Source organism: Rutidosis leptorrhynchoides, chromosome 9 (genome assembly GCF_046630445.1).
Source record: "Rutidosis leptorrhynchoides isolate AG116_Rl617_1_P2 chromosome 9, CSIRO_AGI_Rlap_v1, whole genome shotgun sequence".
NCBI classification, from domain to species: domain Eukaryota; kingdom Viridiplantae; phylum Streptophyta; class Magnoliopsida; order Asterales; family Asteraceae; genus Rutidosis; species Rutidosis leptorrhynchoides.
Genome location: NC_092341.1, coordinates 18,121,747 through 18,147,691, shown reverse-complemented (window position 1 = coordinate 18,147,691; position 25,945 = coordinate 18,121,747). Strand labels below are relative to the sequence as shown.

The 25,945-nt window shown below is 33.6% G+C and overlaps 1 pseudogene; it reads right to left on the bottom strand.

The window, feature by feature from the left end:
• The window catches only part of LOC139867794 (protein disulfide isomerase-like 1-6), a 46,741-nt pseudogene that overhangs the window by 6,302 nt on the left and 14,494 nt on the right, over positions 1 to 25,945 (bottom strand).

The following is a 25,945-nucleotide window of genomic DNA, read 5'->3' as shown; positions in this document are numbered from 1 at the left end:
AAGCTTACAAATAACCTTGTTGGCTCAGTAGAGCCCGCATCTTCATTCGCCAAAGACCAAAATTGTTCTGGCCATTAAATTTCTCTACGTCGGACCTTATTATCGTCATCTTGTATATTTAATCACAGCTATAGCTCTGATACCAGTTTGTTGTGATTTAGCGCACTTTCAAGACCCGAGAAATTAATAGAACAATTAAGCAATAAATAAAGACACAAGAATTTACGTGGTTCGGCGTGAGGCCTAGTCCACGGGGCGGAAGCAGAGATGAATTTTACTAGCAAATATGGCAAACCCGAGGTTACAATGTATCACTCTAATCTAGGCACCGAAAATATTAATGAAGTATTTGGACCTCTCACTAGATTATTACACTTCCCTCACTCTATAATGTTTCTCACAAGAACAAGAGTAATTAACTCTTTCTCTTAATACTTTTACAAGAGTTATTAGTGAACTCTTCCAAGTATGTAATATTTGGGATGGGATATGTGAAGAATGGGATGATCAATATAACAGCTTCTCTTCTTCTTTTATAGTAGAGAATGGTTGGTGAAGGCTTGTGTGAATCACCAGACTTTAATATGGCCATCCTTCTAATTTCCATGTGCATGCAAAATATCAAAGTAGCCGTATAGTTGAATTTGACTTTCATATATGGCATGCAATTCTAGAATGAGAATTAAGCCAAATAAAAAACATGTGGTATTATTACCACCGTCCAACAAATAATGACTCTAAGTTGTGAACCGTTGATTTAAACTTCCTTGCAGCATCTTGAAATGGCTCTAGTAATTTCTTGAAATTGTGACTTCTGCAAAGACATAAACCTGGAACACATTCACAATTTGTTTCCAACATGCCACTATATTTAAAACAAATATCCGATATCTGATTTTTGATATTTTATTACTCCATATCAGATAATCACTTTTAAAATGCACATCCAAACACCTTGTATATAGGTACTAACTTCATTTACGACAATGTTAAAGAACATGGTGAAATTATAACTGATACTTGAAAAATGATAGTTACCTGAAGTTTATCAAGGGAAAAAACTTTGGCGGAATTTAACTCGGTTATAATAGTGACCAATGGAAACTTGTTATCGTTCAAAAATTGTATAATCTTGTCCTTCTCGAAAGTATCTTCTACAAAATGTATATAAGTAAATAACGTTATTTAATAGGTAGAGAGCTAAAAGCTTGTATAAGTTGCCGTGTTGTTTAGTTCACTTGAACATGAGAAACAAAACAAACATAAATACAAGTACAAAGAAAACATTTTATCAATAGTGACACTAACTTGGAAGTGTCAAGATGGGTACGGGATGAAATAGCCCAAGTCAGGTTGGGTTGACCCGCAAACATTTAATATGCATATTACAAAAACAGCCGCAATCGACCCATTTCAGTAGAATTTATGCGACTTTGAACCTGTTCACCCGTTTGACCCGTTCCCTTATATAGTGATACTTAGTCGACCCATCCATTATTTAGTGTGTCAAAACAGTCACTTCTATACTTACTGTACATATTTTTAGTGCAAAAGGCAATCCAAGAACAAGTGCTATCAGAGCCGCAGAAATTAACAGCAATTTCCTAATGCGCTATAACATTGCAGATGCCCGCATAAATTGGGATTGCAAAGATGTCCCGCATAAACATTGCGGATTTGCTAAGTGTGCGCGAACATTGGTTCCGCGAAAATCCTAAACCTATAAATAGGGATTTTAGGTTGTTGATTCTGTGCAATTGATCTAGTCTTTATGATTCACTTGTGACTACGCCCAAGTATCAATCATAATCGAGCCAAGGTAATGCAATCAATACCGGGACATGGTGATTGATCACTTGAATCTAAGTGAAAGACGATCATAAGGTTCCAAAAACATTATCAACACCACCATCCACCCCTCATTGCACTCAATTCCCTAAAGATCCTAGCATCTATTTTAGGATTGATCATACGCGGTCCATGCATAACAAATGAGGGAATAACACATTACCGAATCTTCAATGTACCATATGAAGTGTATCTTTCTGGGTCGCTTTTAACAATACCAAGAAACAGTTTACTAAACTTAATATCTGGAAATACAACACTTGCAATCTGCGTGTTATTAGTCTCAACAAATTGAATATCATTATTAGTAATTGCTGCCTTTACAAATTCTTCATAATCAGTTCCCTGGCAATATTAAAGCATTTTGTTACATTTTTTTAAACCCCCATAAACAATACAAAATTAACAAACTTTTTACACACAATATGTTTTGTGGGATGCATAACACATTGAATAACACTTACCTAATGGGCTAACGGGAGTCTAGATGTACGTTTTAGTACGTGATGTTTTAGCAGAGTAGTATATAAAATAGCTTATATTTTTACAGAAAATACTATTAAATACGATACAATTTTACACAAGATATTTATTTATTTATAGAATGGATATACTTAAACCTTGCTACAACACTTATAGGCAGTGTACCTAATCGTACAGTAGTGTAGTTTTTAGTAAGTCCGGTTCGTTCCACGGGGAATCTTTTTAAACAAAGCTTAACGATATATTAGTTTACTTTTATAGAAATACAAATATATATATATATATATATATATATATATATATTTATATATATAAGTAATATTATTATTATAAAGGGGGGTTTTTACCGTTTAATGACCGGTTTGTCGATTTTAAAACTTTAGTCGCAGTTAAAACCAAATGTAAAATATTAAAAATAAATACAAGACTTAAATTAAAGCATAAAGTAAATAACGATAATGAAATTGCGAATAATAAAAGTGCGATAAAATAAACTTGCGATAATTAAAAAGTACGATAATTAAAAGTGCAATACAATAACAATAAAAATGCGATAATTATAAGTGCAATTAAATATAAAATAAAGGAAATTAAATATGAAATAAAAGAATTATGCTTATTTAAACTTCCGTAATCATGATGTTTGACGTGTTGATTTTAGTTTTATGCCCATGGGTTAATTGTCCTTTGTCCTGGATTATTTAACATGTCCGTCTGGTTTTTGTCCATAACAGTCCATCAGTCATAAATATAAAGTGCGAGTGTCCTCGTCAAATTATCCTTATACCCGAAGTTAAATATTCCAACTAATTGGGGACTTAAACTGTAACAAGATTTTAATACTTTGTTTAATAATTACACCAGGGTGTCGACTGAGTGTAACCCAAGGTTTTAATATTTTGTTATTAATTATACCAAGTGTCCTTGTACATAATTTCACCCCTGTTTTAATTATTCTAGTGGCTATTAATCCATTCCCGTGTCCGGATAAATGAACGATTATTCGTACATATAAATACCCCGCCCATCGTGTCCGATTGAGTGTATATGGTAAATTATAGGGATGCCCAATTGTAAATCTTTATATTAACATTAACAAACTATCATTTAGTTAAACAAATATAAAGCCCATTAATAGCCCATAGTCTAATTTCCACAAGTGTCGTTCTTTTGTCCAAACCCCAATTATGGTACAAAGCCCAATTACCCAATTTTAGTAATTAGCCCAACATCATGATTACTTTGGATTAAATAAGCATAATAATTACTTAGCTACGAGACATTAATGTAAAAAGGTTGAACATAACTTACAATGATTAAAAATAGCGTAGCGTTACACGGACAGAATTTCGACTTACACCCTTACAATATTCGCTAACATACCCTTATTATTAGAATTATAATTAAAATTAAAATATAAATTATAAATATATATATATATATATATATATATATATATATATATATATATATATATATATGTTTTACGTATATATGAGAGAAAAGAGAAAGATGGATATGTTTTTGGTTCACCAAAGCTCGATTTTTATAGGCATGTGGGCTGGAACTGGGGCTCATGCGATCGCATGGATTTATGCCTTCCAGGCCATGCGATCGCATGGCCAGCTGGGGAGGCTCATTTTTGGTTGTTTTCTTCTGGCGACGGTTTTATAAATAATATAATATATTAAATAATTATAAGAATTATTTAAATATTATATTATATTTATGTGCATAGTTGACTTGTAATTTTTAGTCCATTGCGTCGAGCGTTGAGAGTTGACTCCGGTCCCGGTTCCGGATTTTCGAACGTCCTTGCGTACAATTTTATATTTTGTACTTTGCGTTTTGAATCTTGTACTCTTGTAATTTCGAGACGTTTCTTATCAATAATTGGAACCTCTTTGATTGTCTTTTGTACTTTTGAGCTTTTTGGTCGTTTGCGTCTTCAATTCGTCGAATCTGTCTTTTGTCTTCACCTTTTATTATTTAAACGAATATCACTTGTAAATAGAATAATTGCAACTAAAAGCTTGTCTTTCTTAAGGAATAATGCTATGAAATATATGTTCGTTTTTAGCATTATCAAATATTCCCACACTTGAGCGTTGCTTGTCCTCAAGCAATATCGTCTTGAAATACTAGAATCACTTCTTTATTCTTCACACTTTGTACATCAGTGATTTCTATACGGCGGTATAAACAATGACAGTAACGATATAACCATGGTTAAAGGTAGGTGTGTCATCCACAGTTGCCTCGGGTTTAGGTCAACGACACTTGCAATCAAATAGCCGATTTACTTTCGGTTTCCAAAGCAAAGTGCACATTTGAAAGGCGGTTTACAGTCCCACATGACTATGAAAATGTAGATCCTTAAGGAAATTGGATCTTTATGAAAATATTTGATCTTTTGAAAATTCAATCTAGCTTTTACCCTAGATAAGTTTTCCGGAATAACCCTTCACCGGTGTTTGCAAAATATTTTTGTGGGTTTGGTGGGTTTCAGATTTGAAAATTTTAGCTCAAAACTTGCGGTTTTGTGTCACCCACTTGCTAACCTTGTATTTGGAAAGCAAAACGTCCAGTTTACTTGTCCCGTATATTACCTTTCGATAAACTATCGTCTGGTTGTAAAGGAGAGCGTTGAACAAGCAACTGTTAAGGTAATGTCCCCTGACATGCTTTTAATTATGGTCTATAACGTGTCGGATGCAATTACTATCCTTGGTAGGAGCAATAGTAAAGCTCACCCTTATGATTTTTCGGTCTGGCACAAGGTCCTGTCTTTGACCACTATGCAACCACCGTTCTTACGGTTGACACCCGATTTGGTTTAGGTGACCTAATGAATTCCAGGTGAATTCCTAGGATTTTACGTTCAATGGTAATGAACGCATCGAAAATGGGTTTTCAGAAAACAAATCGGTTTTAATTTGATCAAAATATTTTCTCGTTCAAGCTTGAGTTTAGATATCATCGAATTCCATGAGTTTGTAATTCTCAATCTTTAAGGTCAATCTCTAGGATTGAGTAATATCAGTCTTAAAAGCTGATTTTTAATCTTTAAGGAGATTATCCTTTCTGGGGATCTGATTCATTAGTCTTATCCAGCTAATTTGCATGGTGCCCCCCATTGTACGAGATAAATCCTTCTCATGGTTAGGATAAATCTGACCACTTGGCGACCCTGTTTTATGCTGAGGTCCGTGGATTTCTTGCTGATTTTAGAGATGACTTTTCTAGATTTTTCGTCAACCTACAGCTGGTCTAGACGACAACTTCTTGACCTAAATCAAGAAGCGCGTGTCTTTTTCGGAAGACTTTACTTCCTTTTAATGATGGAATTGATTCATCGTGTAGATCCATCTCTTCTTTTCTCTCATCGGGTAAAATGGTTTAGTTTAGTCCAAAGCAAAAGTATTTTCAGTTATTTGTTACAGATATATGTGACATATGTTTAAGATAACTTGGTAAATTTTCCCACACTTGGCTTTTATTTTCCTTTTTTATCGTCCTCTATTCCATTTTTAAATGAATTTCAACATTTTGGTTTGTTTCTCAATTTATGTCCTTTCCGAGGTTACAATAATTTCGGTGTTAACACCTAGTTTTATCGTTCATAAATATGTATAAACATGATTTTGAGTTCATTTAATTGAAAATTTTGAAAATTTTTACTAGAATTGGGTAGTCAGTATATAAGACTAGGGCTGTTCTTTATTATCAGAGAGCACTAGATTATAATACAACTACTACGTTACTAGTATTTTTAATGGTAACCAAGTGTATAAAGATAAAAAATTTTAAAAATCCGAAAGAATTTAACCCCTTCCCACACTTTAGATCTTGCAATGTCCTCATTTGCAAGAAATCAGTACAATTTAAATTATTGAGGGTGATTAGCGTAGAAATGATTAAATTTTACCAATTGGGCAGGCGTTTGTTTGCTGAATGATAAACGGTGCATATCATTTGTTCATTTCGTCTGTTGTTACATCACATTTATTTGTCATCTTGTCGTCAAAATTAGTAGCTTTTGCTGAACTTAATGCCAGTCTTTGAAAATGCGCTGTTTTACCCTGTTTTGTACAATCGACAATATACATACATACAAATATAATCATGCATGGCAATTTGAAATGGGACTTAATATCCCACTTTCAAATTCTAAATATGAAATATTAGTACACAATAATAATAAAATAATAAAAATTACACAAATATATCCAATAACATAAGTTTAAACATGAAAAAGTCAAAAGATAAAAACATAAAAATCATAAAAATAACCAAATGGAACTAAATCAATCTGGATAGGGGTTCCAGTTCATCTCATCGGGTGGGTTCCATTGTTGGTTATAGGTGTTCTGATAGGCTTGGTCATAGTCATACCGGTTAAAGGGTGGTCGGATATCGGGGCTATGTGGCGGAAAATGAGCAGGTCGAGTAGGTACATAGTTATTTGGTACCTGATATGATAGCTGGCTCATGATTTGGTGCTGATGAACTAACCAGCTATCGTGTTGGAGTCGCCTATAATCCTCGTATACTCGCTCGGAGTTCCACTGCTCATACATACTATGTCTTGCCGCGTTCGTCATTGCTTCCTCATCTATACGAACGTGGACGTCAAGAATAGCATCTCGAAAGACATCCCTAATGTCTTCCGCCTCCTCCATTTCCTCGTCTGAGCCTCTCTCTACCTGAGGATGAGATCCCTCATAGGGTACTGCCTGGTTACGTCTACTTTTCAATACCTTAGCACCCACATAAACTTTCAATCCTAAGGGCTTAACCTGTTCTCTACAAATCTGTAATGGACCCCCTTGGTTCCTATCAACACCTAAATACTCTCCAATGAGAGTAACAAAAATACCTCCTCCTATTATACTCCCGTCCTGCATTCCCTCTACCATTTTAGATAAATAAAAAGCAACACAGTAAGAGATATTGACAAAGCTTCTAGGATCCCGAATACACTTTAGGTAGAATAAATCATATAAGGTAATTTTTTCTTTATTATGACCTCTTTGTGTAATCGAGTTAGCCAAAAATCTATGAATAATACGAAGCTCAGCTCTGTCAATATGTGTATAGGAGTGTCCTCCTGCTCGTGTAAAAACATCAAAATGTGACATACGCCTCCAAATGGCGTCAGCGTCAAAGTTACTATCTACCCGTTCACCATAATGAATCAAGTTTGTACAATCGGGTAATAGCAACTCACCAGGAGTATATATCTGTAAGGCCCTGGCCATGTCCAGCATGGACATTCTGTACATCCTACCGCCAAGGATAAACCTAAGAAATCTTCTATCATCTATTCTAACTATATTTGTATCAAGTGATACAGTACTCATCAACTCAACACACCATTCCTTATATACAGGTCTACGAATGGTGAAAAGACGTTCCCAATCTGTAAAAGAAGAACTGCCATACCTTTGAACTAAAAGCTGTCTAACACGGTCAGCTAGATGGACCGTTTCCAAAGGGGCCCAATCAATTACCCTTGGCACCTCTACATTTTTTGTTACCAATTTGAATTTGTTCCTTTGATATGTCTCGTAATCTCTCCATCTTCTATCAAATCTCAGATTAGGATGTAGAGTGTGCTCAGGAATCGTTGGGAATTCTACTGGCGGCCTCATTGGGAATACTATGAATTCATCAACAAACTGTACCGGATCATAATAAGGTATGTGCTGATCAGGCTGTTGTTGTTCCTGTTGTGGTTCTTGTTCGTGTTGCATTTCTGGCTGTGGTTCTTGTGCTGGTGCTGGTCGTCTAGATGATGATGCTCCTGAACCTCCAGTGTCGGCTCTCTGTAAAACACATTAAACACAAAAATTGTGCATCCAAATATGCATTAGTGTTAGCAAAATAACAACTTAAAACAATCACTATAACATGTTAAATCAAAATTAAACTTATACACATTTTCACAATTTTTCACAATTCTACATTTTTCAAATAAGCACATATGAAAATGTATACAAAATTCATAAGCATTTAACTCAAATAACATGTCAAAATATTCATTACTAATAATTTAACAAGTCTCAAATGGCAAATATATCAAATAAATCAAGTTCATGAATTTTGGACTTAAAAAGTCCACTTTAATCTCCAAAAATCATGTTTAGGATCATTGTTTGGATCATTTAACTATCTAAACATGTTACACTACTCAATTTAGCAATAATTCATGACAAAAATCGGCCATAACCTGTTTATATCAAAAAGCCCCAAATTGCTCAAGAACACAAACCCTAGATTTCTAAAAAATTTGAAGTTTTTGGCTTCAAATCATGTTAAATAGCATCAATCTAGGTTATACATGCATAAAATACTAACAATTTATCACTAATTACACTAGAAATTAACAAAATTGCATTAGGTAAAAAATTGGTAATTATCACAAAAACTAGGAATTTATAGAGTTTAGGGGTGTAATTTTTACCAATTTGCTGAGGAATGAGAATCTAGGCATGATTAGAGCAAGAAAAATGACGAATTACGGTGGAAAAATGGCGAAAATTGGTGAATTTTTGGGTGAGTTTCGTGAATGTGTGTGTGTTGTGGTGAGGAAGACAGAACACGCTGCTGTATGTATCAGGTCTGGACTTCAGCTCCATGCGATCGCATGGAGTTGAAGTGTAAAACCCATGCGATCGCATGGGGGTCCGGGTACAGTGTTTTCAGGTTTTTTTTTTTTTTTTATTTTATAAAACCTTATACTTTATAAAACTTATAATTGTTTAAATTTTAAAAATTTGGTTTCCTTTAGGAGCGAGGGCGTTTCGGATCGTTGTCCTAGTCTGTCCCTCGACAAAATTTTAAAATTTGTCAAATCAAAGCGCTGTTTTTAAAAGTAAAGATTTTTGGGTTTTTTTAATGTTTTTGGCATACTTTAATTCAATAAGATTAAAAATAATGATAATAAAAGTTCTCGTCCCTCCCTCGGGTAAAGCAATTTCGGTTTAAAGACCTAGTCTTCAACTTACGACGAATTTTAAAAATCATATTTTTAACTTAATGAGATAAAGTAAATTTTTGTTTTTAAATTCACACAACTTAAATATAAAATTCAAAATTAATATTAAAAATTCACACCAAACTTAAAATTTGAAATGCATAAAATTAAAAATTCATATTTTAAAAATTAAAAATTCACACCAAACTTAATTTAAAAATTCAAATATTTACAATTTTAAAAATATTGTTTTTACAAAGTTTACAATATTAATTTAAGATTTAAATATTAATTTTAAAAACATGGTAAAAATAAAATTAAAAATCTTTTTGGCTTTTTATCCCACTTTAATCAATCAAATATTATCAAAAATATGCGCCCCTCTTTTCGGTAAAGTAATTTCGGTTCCAAGACCTAATTTAACTCATGACGAATTTTTGAAATATTTTGGGTTGATTGATTAAAGATATTTATACCTTAAGAATAAACGTTAAATTTCGCAGTGATGTAATAAATTTTTGAATGATATCAATAATTTCGGTCGCCAAACCTAATTTTATTTAATACCAATTTAATACTTTTTAGCGAACAAATTAGCGTTTATTATCAAAAGGTTAAAAATAAAAATAAAAATAAAAATAAAAACTGTACAGACATACCTGTGAAATAGATTTCTTAGTTATATGATCTATTCCATTCATAAGATAGTCGGTTTAATTGGTTTTCCATAGCTACATAGGCGTAACCTCGAGCATTCAGTGTCTTTTCTTCTAAACATATGAACGGTCCGTCTCTGCATAAAGTAACAAATTCGGTATTTGAATAGGTTTGATTATTTGAACATTTACCTCCATGTGACCATTTTCCGCATTTGTGACATCTTTCTAGGTGTCGTGCTCTTCTTTTCGCTGCGGATTTTGATTTTCCTTTACCAAATTGTAACTTATTATCTTCGCATCTGGATTCTTTTCTAACTCCGTCCATTCTTTCTCTGATTACTGATACTAATTCACTCGGTAGTATGTCATTATTACGTTTAGTGATCAAAGCGTGTAGCATTAGACCATGGTTTAGTTCACAAGCAGTCTTCATTTCGTAAAAACCTAAAAAAAAATAAAAATTCAGAATGGGGGGAGAAGACTAGTTCTTTAGCGTCTGCTAGGGAAAGACCATTCGGGTTCCATTTTCGAGAAATACACGAAAACAGACAATCTAACTCTAACAGAAATACATATTATCCTTTAAAGACATGATTCTCCCCACACTTAGTTAGCTGTGGTGTCGAAATTGTTATTAACTTCGTTGTCGACTTCCATCGGACCATGTATGTAATGTTTAACTCTGTGACCATTAACTTTAAATTCAATCCCATTTGAATTTATTAATTCTATCGTTCCGTATGGGAAAACTCTTTTGACTATGAATGGTCCAGACCATCTTGATTTCAATTTTCCAAGAAATAGCTTGAATCGTGAATTGAAAAGAAGAACTCTGTCTCCTTCTTTAAATTCTTTTGAACTTCTGATTCTTTTATCATGCCATTTCTTCGTTCTTTCCTTATAGATTAACGAATTTTCGTATGCTTCATGTCTTAATTCTTCTAATTCGTTTAGTTGACTTAATCGTAGACGTCCGGCTTCATGTAAATCGAGATTACATGTTTTCAAAGCCCAAAATGCTTTGTGTTCAATTTCTACTGGAAGATGACATGCTTTTCCATAAACAAGTCTAAAAGGTGTGGTTCCAATTGGAGTTTTGTAGGCTGTTCTAAAAGCCCAGAGTGCATCCTCCAATTTAATGGACCATTCCTTCGGATTTGATCCTACGGTTTTCTCTAGAATACGTTTTAAAGCTCGGTTGGTATTTTCAACTTGTCCACTTGTTTGTGGATGATATGCGGTGGAGATTTTATGAGTTACTCCATATCTTTTAAGAACTTTCTCAAGTTGATTATTACAGAAATGAGTACCCCGATCACTTATTAAAGCTTTCGGTGTTCCAAACCTTGCAAAAAGACGTTTTAAAAAGTTGACTACAACTCGTGCATCGTTAGTTGGGAGAGCTTGTGCTTCCGCCCATTTAGATACATAATCAATGGCTACGAGTATATATAGATTATTATGAGATTTTGGAAATGGACCCATAAAGTCAATACCCCAAATGTCAAATACTTCACATACTTGGATGACATTTTGTGGCATTTCATCACGTTGACTTATTTTTCCGGCCCTTTGACAAGCATCACAGGATTTGCAAAGAAGGTGTGCGTCTTTGTAAATTGTAGGCCAATAGAATCCAGCATCATAAACTTTTCTTGCTGTTAGTTGAGGCCCATAATGCCCTCCTGTTGGTCCTGTGTGACAATGGTTTAAAATTTTACTAGCTTCATCTCCAAATACACATCGGCGTATTATTCCATCGGGACAACTTTTAAACAGATGTGGATCTTCCCAAAAATAGTGTTTTATATCACTGAAGAATTTCTTTCGTCTTTGGTACGATAATCCTTTTTCAAGGAATCCACATACTAAATAGTTTGCATAGTCTGCAAACCATGGTATTTCTTTATAATCTATCTTCAATAGATATTCATCAGGAAAGTTGTCTTGTATGGCCGATTCATTTACAACTTCTAATTCGGGATTTTCAAGACGAGAAAGATGATCAGCGGCGAGATTTTCTGCTCCTCTTTTATCTCGGATTTCAATATCAAACTCTTGTAAGAGTAAGATCCAATGGATTAATCTTGGTTTAGCATCTTGTTTTGAAAATAGGTATCTAAGAGCAGAATGGTCGGTATAGACCACCGTTTTTGCTAGAACGAGATATGATCGAAATTTGTCAAAAGCAAAGACAATAGCAAGGAGTTCTTTTTCAGTAGTTGTATAGTTTGTTTGTGCTCCTTGTAATGTCTTACTAGCATAATATATAGGTTGAAATCGTTTTTCAATCCTTTGTCCTAAAACGGCTCCCATTGCAAAATCACTTGCATCGCACATTAGTTCAAATGGTAGATTCCAATTTAGTGTTATCATGATCGGTGCATTAGTGAGTTTCTCTTTAAGAATATTAAAAGATTTGATACACTCATCTGAAAAGATGAATGGAGCATCCTTTTCTAGGAGTTTATTCATAGGAGTGGCAATTTTAGAAAAATCTTTTATGAAACGTCGGTAAAAACCGGCATGCCCTAGAAAACTCCTAATTCCTCTAACATTGGTGGGATATGGAAGTTTAGCAATTACATCTACTTTAGCTCTATCCACTTCAATTCCTTCTTTTGAAATTTTATGTCCAAGAACGATGCCTTCTTTAACCATGAAATGGCATTTCTCCCAATTAAGAACTAGGTTTGATTGTTTGCATCTAAGGAGCATTCGTTCCAGATTAACTAGACATGATTCAAATGTATCACCGAAGACTGAAAAGTCATCCATGAAAACTTCCATGCATTCTTCTATCATGTCGTGAAAAATCGCCATCATACACCTTTGAAAGGTTGCAGGGGCGTTGCAAAGTCCAAATGGCATGCGTTTGTAAGCAAAAGTACCATAAGGGCACGTGAATGTGGTTTTCTCTTGATCTTCGGGTGCTATTGGAATTTGAAAATATCCGGAAAATCCATCTAGAAAACAATAGTAACTATTTCCGGCTAATCTTTCCAACATTTGATCTATGAAAGGTAAGGGAAAGTGATCTTTTCTGGTGGCGTCATTTAATTTTCTATAATCAATACACACACGCCATCCTGTTACAGTCCTAGTAGGAATAAGCTCATTTTTCTCATTTGTAATGACAGTCATGCCACCCTTCTTAGGCACGCATTGAACTGGGCTTACCCATGGACTATCAGAGATTGGATAAATTAGACCTGCGTCTAGCAGTTTAATAATCTCTTTCTTAACTACATCTTGCATATTAGGATTTAGTCTTCGTTGGCGTTGCACATACGTTTTATGACCTTCTTCCATAAGGATTTTATGTGTGCAATACGAAGGACTTATTCCTTTAATATCATGAATCTTCCATGCAATGGCTGGTTTATGAGCTTTCAACACAGAAATGAGTTGTGATTTCTCATTTTCAGTAAGAGAAGACGATATTATTACAGGTAATTCAGATTCACCATGTAAATAAGCGTATTCCAAATGGTTTGGAAGTGGCTTTAACTCTAATTTCGGAGGTTCTTCTATTGATGATTTGTATCGATATCTGTCTTCTTCTTTTAGCATTTGAATTTCTTCGGTTGTTGGTTCATATCCATTAGCTATAAGTGTAGCTAACATTTCAGCTTCATCAATTGGTTCATTACCTTCTCCTAAAGAACATTCTCCTGTTCCTTGTAATTCTGGAAATTCTTCTAATAATTCTGCATGTGCATCTATAGTTTGAATATAATAACATGTATCATCTGCAGATTGTGGTTGTTGCATTGCTCTATCAACTGAAAAGGTAACACTCTCATCCTCTATACTTAGGGTCAGTTTCTTACCGAACACGTCTATCATTGCTTTAGCCGTGTTTAAGAATGGTCTTCCTAATATGAGAGGAACTTGAGAATCTTCTTCCATGTCCAGAACAACAAAATCTACTGGAAATACTAAAGTACCAACTTTAACTAGCATGTTCTCCATTATCCCTCTAGGATATTTTATTGATCTATCGGCTAGTTGTATGCTTATTCTGGTTGGTTTCAATTCTCCAAGGTCTAGTTTAGCGTATAGTGAATACGGCATTAGATTTATACTAGCACCTAAGTCTGCCAATGCTTCTATTGAACTAATACTACCCAGAAAACATGGAATTGTGAAACTTCCTGGATCAGATAGTTTTTCTGGTATCTTATTCAACAGCACTGCTGAACAATTAGCATTCATAGTAACAGCCGAGAGTTCTTCCATTTTCTTTCTATTTGAAATTAGATCTTTCAAGAATTTAGCATATCTAGGCATTCCTGAAATCACATCAATGAAAGGAAGATTTACATTTATCTGTTTAAACATATCCAAGAATTTGGATTGCTCGGCTTCAAGTTTCTCTTTCTTCATTTTACTCGGGTAAGGAAGTGGTGGTTGGTATGGTTTAACATAAGGTTTATCCTTAACTGTGTTATCTTCATTAACTTTTTCAACTACCGGTTCTTTTTCCTTATCTTGATCAGGTTGTGGTTCTTGTGGAGTAGGAATAGTTTCATCAGAAGTTACAGGTATTTCCGGTGGTTTAAGTGTTGTATCACTTCTTGTGGTAATGGCTTTAGCTGTTTCATTCCTGGGGTTAGCATTTGTATCACTAGGTAGACTTCCCAGTTTTCTTTCACCTATTAACCTTGCTAGGTTACTCACTTCTTGTTCCAGATTTTGAATAGAAGCTTGTTGATTTCTAAATGCTTGAGCATTTTGTTCATTGGTTTGTTTCTGATATGTGAAAAACTGCGTTTGAGTTTCAACTAGCTTCGTCATCATATCTTCTAAATTTGGCTTTTTATCATCGGTTTGTTGAGGTGGTTTGTTTTGAAAATTAGGTCTTTGCTGATTATAAGTATTATTGGATACTTGTTGATTGCTAGGACCTTGTTGGTTGTTGTATGGAATATTTCGATTATAATTTTGGTTTTGATTGTAAATCGGTCTTGGCGGTTGATAATTATTCTGATAATTATTTCCAGGCCTTTGGTTTATGTATGAAATATTCTCTCTTTGTTCCATTGTTAATTCAATACTGAGACAATCTTTTGTCAAATGTGGTCCTCCACACTGCTCACAACTAATTCGTATTGAGTGAATATCCTTAGTCATCTTTTCCATTCGTCTTCCCACAGCATCTATCTTTGCAGAAATGGAATCTAAGTCATGGCTAGAATCGGCTCTAGCTGCTTTAGATGATCTAACGATATCTTTTTCTTGGTGCCACTCATGTGAGTGGGAAGCAGTGTTATCAATAATTTTGTAAGCATCAGTTTCGGTTTTCTTCATAATAGAACCACCAGCTGCTATATCTATGTCTTTCCTTGTAGTGATGTCGCATCCTTGGTAGAATATTTGTACTATTTGACAGGTGTCTAAACCATGTTGCGGACATCCTCTTAACAACTTTCCATATCTTGTCCATGCCTCATATAGAGTTTCATTTAGTTTCTGTGTGAACGTAACAATTTCTGCTTGAAGTCTTACGGCTTTAGATGCAGGAAAGAATTGTTTAAGAAATTTGTCAACTAAAACATCCCATGTATCGATCGCCCCTTCAGGTAACGATTCCAACCAATCTTTGGCTTCTCCCTTTAAAGTCCAGGGAAATAACATGAGATATATCTGTTCATCCTCCACTTCTCGGATTTTAAATAGTGTGCAGATCCTATTAAAGGTACGTAGATGTTCATTTGGATCTTCCTTCGGCGCACCACTAAATTGGCATTGATTAGTCACCATGTGTAGAATTTGTCCTTTGATTTCATAATCTGGCGCATTAATGTCTGGATGAGTAATTGCGTGACCTTGGCCAGTGCGTTTAGCTCTCATTCGGTCTTCCATACTTAAAGGTTCCAGATTCTCCATAATTGAATTTGTTGAATCGGAATCACTAGAGGATTCTGATTTAATGGTTCGTTCCTCAACAATCTCTGTTTGAATGATTGGTGGTTCCGGATGAAAGTTTAATGGTTCAGGATCTACGAACCGTTCCTGAATATTCTCCGGATTCTCAATTGTGAGGTCGGGTTCAAAAAATGGATTATCGGAAATTTGAACTGAAGTACTTGGTTGACTGGATGACGATTCTAAAGAAAAATCAACGGCGGTTAAATTTGCTAAATGTCTTGATCTAGTTACAGGTGGTGAACGTACAAAAGGTGGTGAACGTCTTGCTCGGTGCATTCACTGAATATCCTATTAGTTTTAAAAAGGAAAGAAAAATTATAATAAGTTATCCAATCAATAGACTTTTCTGATTTTGCCCACGTTTCGAATAGCCAAAAGATGCAGCAGAGGGGCAGGATTCGTTTGGTCTCAATATAATTGAGGACTGTTTGGCTCCAATAACCCGGTCCACGTACAAATCCAACTATTACTACGAACCAAAAAATTTTGATGTCTATCAATTTAACCACTCAAAATAAATTTTCGTAATTTTAAGAAATTTAGATAAGAAGTAGAATAAAAATCTATGTCCTAAAACTAGAATAGCGAGAAATAAGAAAGAAAAAGAGTTCGTCGGAAAAAGGTTGAAAAAGAAAAATGGTTGAAAAATAAAAGGTGACGGAAAAATTAAAGAAACTTATAAAACTTAAAAATACTTGACTAACCTAACCTTATTACTACAACTAACTTAAAATTATAATCGCAAATTGAAATTACTAATTGGAATGATAATTGATACATAGGTAAAAGTCGTCTAAAAATATTAAAGCTTACAAGAAAAACTAAATCCCAAATGGAAATAACTTAAAAAGAAACTAAAACTTAAAAAGACGTCGCAAAATTTTAAAGCACTTAAATCTTAGTCTAAAGAAAAAGCACTTAAGGGATTTTACGGCAAATCCTAAAAATCTAGAAATAAATATGGCAAAAACTATGACTTAAAACTAAATACGAGCGAAAAATACAAAAATTACGCTAAAAGAGTACAAAATATAAAAATATACTAAAAATTGTAAAAAGTATAATTTTTATAAAAATATTATTTTTATATTATTTATTTTATAAAAATATTAATTTTAAAATTTAATTAAACTAAATAAACTAAATATATAAATTAAATAATAAAACTAAACTTAATTAATATTAAATATAAAACTAAATAGGGTTTTATAATTATAATAATAAATAATACCCGTAATTAATGCTGATTCAGGGCTACAGTTGGCGTGTCAGCAGGGCTCATGCGATCGCATGAGTCCTCAGTTTCCCAGCCATGCGATCGCATGGGCTAGGGTTTCGGGCCAAAAGCTGGGCTGCTACAGTGTTCGGGCCGAATTAATTTTTTTTTTTCTGTTTTTGCTGTAAAATATAAAATATATTTATTAATTAAATAAAACTTATATTTTTACAAACTAAAAAAAAATGGAAATAAAGAAACTTTATAAAACTTAAATATTTATCAAACTCCTAAAAATATTTATATTTTTGTTTTTCTTTTTCTATTTTCGAATATTTAAAACGTATTTTTACAAAAACGAATTTTAATAAAAGTAAACTAAAAATCTTTTTTTTTTATATTAGCGTTGCGCTTCCGGCGTTTAAGAGATCCCCGGCAGCGGCGCCAAAAATACTTGATGTTTTAGCAGAGTAGTATATAAAATAGCTTATATTTTTACAGAAAATACTATTAAATACGATACAATTTTACACAAGATATTTATTTATTTATAGAATGGATATACTTAAACCTTGCTACAACACTTATAGGCAGTGTACCTAATCGTACAGTAGTGTAGTTTTTAGTAAGTCCGGTTCGTTCCACGGGGAATCTTTTTAAACAAAGCTTAACGCTATATTAGTTTACTTTTATATAAATATATATATATATATATATATATATATATATATATATATATATATATATATATATATATATATATATAAGTAATATTATTATTATAAAGGGGGGTTTTTACCGTTTAATGACCGGTTTGTCGATTTTAAAACTTTAGTCGCAGTTAAAACCAAATGTAAAATATTAAAAATAAATACAAGACTTAAATTAAAGCATAAAGTAAATAACGATAATGAAATTGCGAATAATAAAAGTGCGATAAAATAAACTTGCGATAATTAAAAAGTACGATAATTAAAAGTGCAATACAATAACAATAAAAATGCGATAATTAGAAGTGCAATTAAATATAAAATAAAGGAAATTAAATATGAAATAAAAGAATTATGCTTATTTAAACTTCCGTAATCATGATGTTTGACATGTTGATTTTAGTTTTATGCCCATGGGTTAATTGTCCTTTGTCCTGGATTATTTAACATGTCCGTCTGGTTTTTGTCCATAACAGTCCATCAGTCATAAATATAAAGTGCGAGTGTCCTCGTCAAATTATCCTTATACCCGAAGTTAAATATTCCAACTAATTGGGGACTTAAACTGTAACAAGATTTTAATACTTTGTTTAATAATTACACCAGGGTGTCGACTGAGTGTAACCCAAGGTTTTAATATTTTGTTATTAATTATACCAAGTGTCCTTGTACATAATTTCACCCCTGTTTTAATTATTCTAGTGGCTATTAATCCATTCCCGTGTCCGGTTAAATGAACGATTATTCGTACATATAAATACCCCGCCCATCGTGTCCGATTGAGTGTATATGGTAAATTATAGGGATGCCCAATTGTAAATCTTTATATTAACATTAACAAACTGTCATTTAGTTAAACAACTATAAAGCCCATTAATAGCCCATAGTCTAATTTCCACAAGTGTCGTTCTTTTGTCCAAACCCCAATTATGGTACAAAGCCCAATTACCCAATTTTAGTAATTAGCCCAACATCATGATTACTTTGGATTAAATAAGCATAATAATTACTTAGCTACGAGACATTAATGTAAAAAGGTTGAACATAACTTACAATGATTAAAAATAGCGTAGCGTTACACGGACAGAATTTCGACTTACACCCTTACAATATTCGCTAACATACCCTTATTATTAGAATTATAATTAAAATTAAAATATAAATTATAAATATATATATATGTTTTACGTATATATGAGAGAAAAGAGAAAGATGGATATGTTTTTGGTTCACCAAAGCTCGATTTTTATAGGCATGTGGGCTGGAACTGGGGCTCATGCGATCGCATGGATTTATGCCTTCCAGGCCATGCGATCGCATGGCCAGCTGGGGAGGCTCATTTTTGGTTGTTTTCTTCTGCCGACGGTTTTATAAATAATATAATATATTAAATAATTATAAGAATTATTTAAATATTATATTATATTTATGTGCATAGTTGACTTGTAATTTTTAGTCCATTGCGTCGAGCGTTGAGAGTTGACTCCGGTCCCGGTTCCGGATTTTCGAACGTCCTTGCGTACAATTTTATATTTTGTACTTTGCGTTTTGAATCTTGTACTCTTGTAATTTCGAGACGTTTCTTATCAATAATTGGAACCTCTTTGATTGTCTTTTGTACTTTTGAGCTTTTTGGTTGTTTGCGTCTTCAATTCGTCGAATCTGTCTTTTGTCTTCACCTTTTATTATTTAAACGAATATCACTTGTAAATAGAATAATTGCAACTAAAAGCCTGTCTTTCTTAAGGAATAATGCTATGAAATATATGTTCGTTTTTAGCATTATCAGTACGATACTTCAATAATTAAAATTACATACTCCGAGTTCGATTATCTTTTACACGAATTCATCGAAAAACTGCTTAAAAGTAGTAACTTAGGTGAATATAATATGACCACTTCGACAAAACAAATCCAAACACCCTAAGTTTTCATAAAAACTTTGACAATAGGCAACAGGGTTTAAACGTCCCGACCCAATGACTCAATGACAGTATGTGGAAGGCCATGTTTAGACCGAACCAATGGCCGGGAACATATTGACCAACTAAGCTACACTACTGAGGGTTGACCCAAAAGTTGTAGCCTCTAGGAATTAAAGTTGACTTGGGTGTCCACAAGGGATTACTTATAAATTATAATAGCATTTGATTACTTTTAAACAAACATCCAAACACTTACATAACCATAATTCAATAACATATAATTACTATTGTTGGTGCATAAAGGCCCAAGTTCGGATCAATCAAACAAGACGGGCCTGACAAATAACCGAAGCCCAAATGAGTATAAATAGAGATTAAGGTTTCTCATTTGTGGCCAATCACCTAATCACCCATTTAGGTTTCCTGGTGTTTTCTCTCAGATTCAACAGCTATCCTAAAACCCATAAGTCGAATTAACGACTCTAGGCTTCGATCTAATCAATCATTCTTGATTGGTTCGACTAAATCGACACCCGAACGTCACGAATTCACTATAACATCGATCCGAAGATCCGAATAGCTTCAACAAAGTGGTATCAGAGCCAGGTTGAGAATGTTGTATTGTGGTAAATCATTCAGTTCAACTCACATTTGGTGATCTTTACTTCTCTTGTCTGTGGTAAGGGATTGTGCCTATTGACCTGGATAGAGGGAATATCTTCTTGAGGATATCTTAGCGTTCCATCACTCAAATATATTTATCACTTCCATCCATCAAACATCATACATCATACGATTTCCGTTTAAGTATGGGGTTTATAGCGGCCGGTATGCGTCTTTTCAAAGTATGCAATAAATTTGAGATTCACATGGTTATCTGAAACGAAAGGTGTAAGTTTAAGGTAGAAGCTCATGGCTGACAGGGTTGCTAGAAACATCGTGAGATGGTTCTGTTCAATCAAATTAAAAGTACATTGATGTGATAAGAGGACAGCGTCAACATGTTGTGCTCAATTGTTCTACCTGAAATATCGTGCGATCTCAAATGAGGACTGACTTCGTGATCAAAGTCTAACATTGAAAAGTGTTAAGGTAATTAATATAACGTGATCATCAAAGTCTGGGGTGAAAGTTGATAAATGTTTACTGATATATTTGAAAGTTGTTCTGTATATGCTTTATCAAATAAGTTAATGAACTGTGAAAAACATGTCAATGTAGTTCAGTTCTGATCCCCGAATCAAAAGATTTAATCAATTTAATGTGTCAACTCACAAAAAGATGTGTCTCACTTCTTGAAGTGTGATTAATGATAAGCAGTTTTATCTGTTCCTATGCTGATAACATCATATATTCTTCTTATGCTATTGTTTAATGAAACTGATGTTAGAAGTTGTTTTATTTCAGATCTAAAAGGTTAATTTTTACTGATTATGTCTGTTATAATGTGGATAATCATGACACACTGGACCTTGTACAGTTATATGTCTGTGCTTTTGCATATGCATACATATCTGAGTTTGTTTGCATTCATAAGATTAGCGGCATGCGCATTTCTGTTTATGTATTTAGCCAAACAACTCAGTTCTCGGAAAGGTTTACTATGAAAGGAATCTTATGTTCTCCGTGTTGACGTATACTGTGGAGATCAGTCCCAGGGGGAGTGAATGTGAAAAAGAAGGTAAAGTTGAATGCGAAAAGTGTTAAGTTTTTAAGTTTTTCAAAGCATAGACCACCGGCCGAATGAAATTACCCTCGGCCGAAGTACTAAGACACACGATCGAGTGTCTAGACCATCGGGCCGAAGGATTAGACCATCGGCCGATGGTCACTGACAGAGTATAAAAGGACCCAAAGTCAATCGGGTCTGTCACTTTGTGTATTTTTAAAGAGCCAATGGTTTAGCGGTATCGAGGTCACCCTTACAACCTTGAGGTTGAGGGTTCGAGTCCTGTTTAGGACAATTCGTGGTGTATATATTCGAGTTAGATTTAGGTGGGTGTGTGAGTTTGCCTTTCAAAAAAAAAAAAAAAAAAAAAAAACTTTGTGTATTTTTGAGCGATTTTACCCTAGATTTTCAAGTGAGAGAGAAAGGTGTTTTCGTCCGTGTGTTTTGTGCATCATTCCTTTGCGATTCTAGCGCCGTAAGCGAGGTAATCTAACTCGATTTCGTTTAGTTTAAATCTTTAATTTTGTGTTCGAAGTTTGAATTTTAAATCGAGTGATTTCTGTTAGTTATTTGTTGAGTTTGATCATGTATTTGTTTTAATCGGCACCTTTAGCAACTATTTTGACCAGGATTCGAACCAGAAATAACAGTTTGATCGAATTGAATAGTTTGGGAAAATAGATCTGATGAACTACCCTCGGCCGAAGGTCTTTGACCCTCGACCGATGGTGTCTTACACTCGGCCGTATGACTCGTCACTCGGCTGTCGGTCTCCAGTTGATCAGTTTGTTAATGTGGTTTAGACCAACTACCGTAGGTATAGACCATCAGACCGATGGTCCAGTCCATCGACCGATGGTCCAGTCCATCGACCGATGGTCACTTAATTGGACCGATGGTGAATTTTAAATCTGAATGAATTTTAGTTTTCTGATAATATTTGTTATGCCTATCTAATGCTAGTGCTTGTAGTCTGTATTAGAATGTCAGGTGGTTCCTTTGTCGGGCAATGGATGTTTAACATCGACCGTAGGAGAATTCTAGCTAGTGGACGGACGACCCATTTTAGTGGAACAAAAGGTCATTGCGACTCGACAGACCTATAGTCCTTGGGAACAAATTGAAATGTCCCGTTCTTATTGATTAAAAACGTTCCATATTAATTGATTTCGTTGCGAGGTTTTGACCTCTATATGAGACGTTTTTCAAAGACTGCATTCATTTTTAAACAAACCATAACCTTTATTTCATCAATAAAGGTTTAAAAAGCTTTACGTAGATTATCAAATAATGATAATCTAAAATATCCTGTTTACACACGACCATTACATAATGGTTTACAATACAAATATGTTACAACAAAATAAGTTTCTTGAATGCAGTTTTTACACAATATCATACAAGCATGGACTCCAAATCTTGTCCTTATTTAAGTATGCGACAGCAGAAGCTCTTAATAATCACCTGAGAATAAACATGCTTAAAACGTCAACAAAAATGTTGGTGAGTTATAGGTTTAACCTATATATATCAAATCGTAACAATAGACCACAAGATTTCATATTTCAATACACATCCCATACATAGAGATAAAAATCATTCATATGGTGAACACCTGGTAACCGACAATAACAAGATGCATATATAAGAATATCCCCATCATTCCGGGACACCCTTCGGATATGATATAAATTTCGAAGTACTAAAGCATCCGGTACTTTGGATGGGGTTTGTTAGGCCCAATAGATCTATCTTTAGGATTCGTGTCAATTAGGGTGTCTGTTCCCTAATTCTTAGATTACCAGACTTAATAAAAAGGGGCATATTCGATTTCGATAATTCAACCATAGAATGTAGTTTCACATACTTGTGTCTATTTTGTAAATCATTTATAAAACCTGCATGTATTCTCATCCCAAAAATATTAGATTTTAAAAGTGGGACTATAACTCACTTTCACAGATTTTTACTTCGTCGGGAAGTAAGACTTGGCCACTGGTTGATTCACGAACCTATAACAATATATACATATATATCAAAGTATGTTCAAAATATATTTACAACACTTTTAATATATTTTGATGTTTTAAGTTTATTAAGTCAGCTGTCCTCGTTAGTAACCTACAACTAGTTGTCCACAGTTAGATGTACAGAAATAAATCGATAAATATTATCTTGAATCAATCCACGACCCAGTGTATACGTATCTCAGTATTGATCACAACTCAAACTATATATATTTTGGAATCAACCTCAACCCTGTATAGCTAACTCCAACATTCACATATAGAGTGTCTATGGTTGTTTCGAAATATATATAGATGTGTCGACATGATAGGTCGAAACATTGTATACGTGTCTATGGTATCTCAAGATTACATAATATATAATACAAGTTGATTAAGTTATGGTTGGAATAGATTTGTTACCAATTTTCACGTAGCTAAAATGAGAAAAATTATCCAATCTTGTTTTACCCATAACTTCTTCATTTTAAATCCGTTTTGAGTGAATCAAATTGCTATGGTTTCATATTGAACTCTATTTTATGAATCTAAACAAAAAAAGTATAGGTTTCTAGTCGGAAAAATAAGTTACAAGTCGTTTTTGTAAAGGTAGTCATTTCAGTCGAAAGAACGACGTCTAGATGACCATTTTAGAAAACATACTTTCACTTTGAGTTTAACCATAATTTTTGGATATAGTTTCATGTTCATAATAAAAATCATTTTCTCAGAATAACAACTTTTAAATCAAAGTTTATCATAGTTTTTAATTAACTAACCCAAAACAGCCCGCGGTGTTACTACGACGGCGTAAATCCGGTTTTACGGTGTTTTTCGTGTTTCCAGGTTTTAAATCATTAAGTTAGCATATCATATAGATATAGAACATGTGTTTAGTTGATTTTAAAAGTCAAATTAGAAGGATTAACTTTTGTTTGCGAACAAGTTTAGAATTAACTAAACTATGTTCTAGTGATTACAAGTTTAAACCTTCGAATAAGATAGCTTTATATGTATGAATCGAATGATGTTATGAACATCATTACTACCTTAAGTTCCTTGGATGAACCTACTGGAAAAGAGAAAAATGGATCTAGCTTCAATGGATCCTTGGATGGCTCAAAGTTCTTGAAGCAAAATCATGACACGAAAACAAGTTCAAGTAAGATCATCACTTGAAATAAGATTGTTATAGTTATAGAAATTGAACCAAAGTTTGAATATGATTATTACCTTGTATTAGAATGATAACCTACTGTAAGAAACAAAGATTTCTTGAGGTTGGATGATCACCTTACAAGATTGGAAGTGAGCTAGCAAACTTGAAAGTATTCGTGATTTTATGAAACTAGAACTTTTGGAATTTATGAAGAACACTTAGAACTTGAAGATAGAACTTGAGAGAGTTCAATTAGATGAAGAAAATTTAAGAATGAAAGTGTTTGTAGGTGTTTTTGGTCGTTGGTGTATGGATTAGATATAAAGGATATGTAATTTTGTTTTCATGTAAATAAGTCATGAATGATTACTCATATTTTTGTAATCTTATGAGATATTTCATGCTAGTTGCCAAATGATGGTTCCCACATGTGTTAGGTGACTCACATGGGCTGCTAAGAGCTGATCATTGGAGTGTATATACCAATAGTACATACATCTAAAAGCTGTGTATTGTACGAGTACGAATACGGGTGCATACGAGTAGAATTGTTGATGAAACTGAACGAGAATGTAATTGTAAGCATTTTTGTTAAGTAGAAGTATTTTGATAAGTGTATTGAAGTCTTTCAAAAGTGTATAAATACATATTAAAACACTACATGTATATACATTTTAACTGAGTCGTTAAGTCATCGTTAGTCGTTACATGTAAGTGTTGTTTTGAAACCTTTAGGTTAACGATCTTGTTAAATGTTGTTAACCCAATGTTTATAATATCAAAAGAGATTTTAAATTATTATATTATCATGATATTATGATGTACGAATATCTCTTAATATGATATATATATATTAAATGTCGTTACAACGATAAACGTTACATATATGTCTCGTTTCAAAATCATTAAGTTAGTAGTCTTGTTTTTACATATGTAGTTCATTGTTAATATAATTAATGATATGTTTACTTATCATAATATCATGTTAACTATATATATAACCATATATATGTCATCATATAGTTTTTTTACAAGTTTTAACGTTCGTGAATCACCGGTCAACTTGGGTGGTCAATTGTCTATATGAAACCTATTTCAATTAATCAAGTCTTAACAAGTTTGATTGCTTAACATGTTGGAAACATTTAATCATGTAAACATCAATCTCAATTAATGTATATAAACATGGAAAAGTTCGGGTCACTACAGTACCTACCCGTTAAATAAATTTCGTCCCGAAATTTTAAGCTGTTGAAGGTGTTGACGAATCTTCTGGAAATAGATGCGGGTATTTCTTCTTCATCTGATCTTCACGCTCCCAGGTGAACTCGGGTCCTCTACGAGCATTCCATCGAAC